The sequence below is a fragment of the Penaeus japonicus genome, unplaced genomic scaffold (genome assembly GCF_977035675.1).
Source record: "Penaeus japonicus unplaced genomic scaffold, GWHDUDI00000001_assembly GWHDUDI00000024, whole genome shotgun sequence".
NCBI classification, from domain to species: domain Eukaryota; kingdom Metazoa; phylum Arthropoda; class Malacostraca; order Decapoda; family Penaeidae; genus Penaeus; species Penaeus japonicus.
The window spans coordinates 3,301,303-3,302,581 of record NW_028234426.1 but is presented as its reverse complement, the minus strand read 5'-3'; positions in this window follow the sequence as shown (position 1 = coordinate 3,302,581).

Below are 1,279 nucleotides of genomic sequence, written 5' to 3'. Positions count from 1 at the left end.
CGGAGGAAAAGGGAGGGTGTGTGGATGAGAAGGAGGGAGGGAAGGGAAGATGGTGTAAGGTAAGGGAGAACGCTGGGAGAGGGAAGGAGGGAGGGAGGAGAAGGAGAAGGGTGAGGGGGTAAGGGGAAAGGGCGTGATGGAGGGGTTTAGGATCGAGAGAGGAAGAGATGGAAGGAGGAAAGGAAAAAAGGGGGTGGGGGGAGGGGGAGGAGGGGGGGCGTGAGAAAGAGATGGAAGGAGGAAAGGGAAAGAAAAGGGGGAGGGGTGGGGGAGGGGGAGGAGGGGGGGCGTGGAAAAGGGCGTCGCAACCGCAGAAGGGCATTCCCACTCCTATCATGCGGCCTTCTTCTCCCGAATATTGCTGCAGCAGAAGGCGAGGAGGGGGGAGGGGAGGGGAGGGGAGGCGAGGAGGGGGAGGGGAGGGGAGGGGACAGGGAGGGGAGGGAACAGGGAGAGGGAGGGGAGGGGACAGGACAGGGAGAGGGGTGGACGTTAGGGGGAGGAGTATAAAAAGAGAACGGGGATAGTAAGATAAAAAAAAAAAAAAAAGGGGGGGAGGGGAAGAGGAATCACGGTCAGAAAGGTGCTGACGGAGAGAGACGATAAGGAAAATGGTGATTGAATGAGGAATGAGAGAATGGCAGAGAGAGAGCGGGAGTGGGAGGAGAAAGAGAGGGAGAGGGAGATAGATAGATGAAGATGGAGAGAGGTTATGTGAGAGAGAGAGAGAGTGGGAGAAAGAGGATGTGAGAGAGTGAGGGTGTGAGAAAGTGAGGGTGATAGAAAGAGAAGAGAGAGAGAGAGAGAAGCAGCGAAAGATAGAAAATAACGAAATAAAAAGACGTGCCGTCACGTAAAATATATATGTATATTTTTTTAGATGAGTCACATTTTTTATATTATATTTATACCTTTTATTTATATTGTTATATTTTTAACTATAAGATAGATAGAATGTTCCAGGTGCTTATGATACAAAAAGAAAGTATTTTGGAATGTAGATTATTAATAAATCAAGAAGTATATAGAAATGTCTTAAATGTATGTAAGTATATATATATATATATATATATATAATATATATGTGTGTGTGTGTGTGTGTGTGTGTGTGTGTGTGTGTGTGTGTGTGTGTGTGTGTGTGTGTGTGGATGTATGTGTATATATATGTAATATATTTATACCGTATATATATTGAATTTTCTTTTTCTTTTCCTATGACAAGCCATGAATTTAAGCAGATTGGGGGGAGGGTGGGTGTCGGCTTATAGCATTCTAGAGC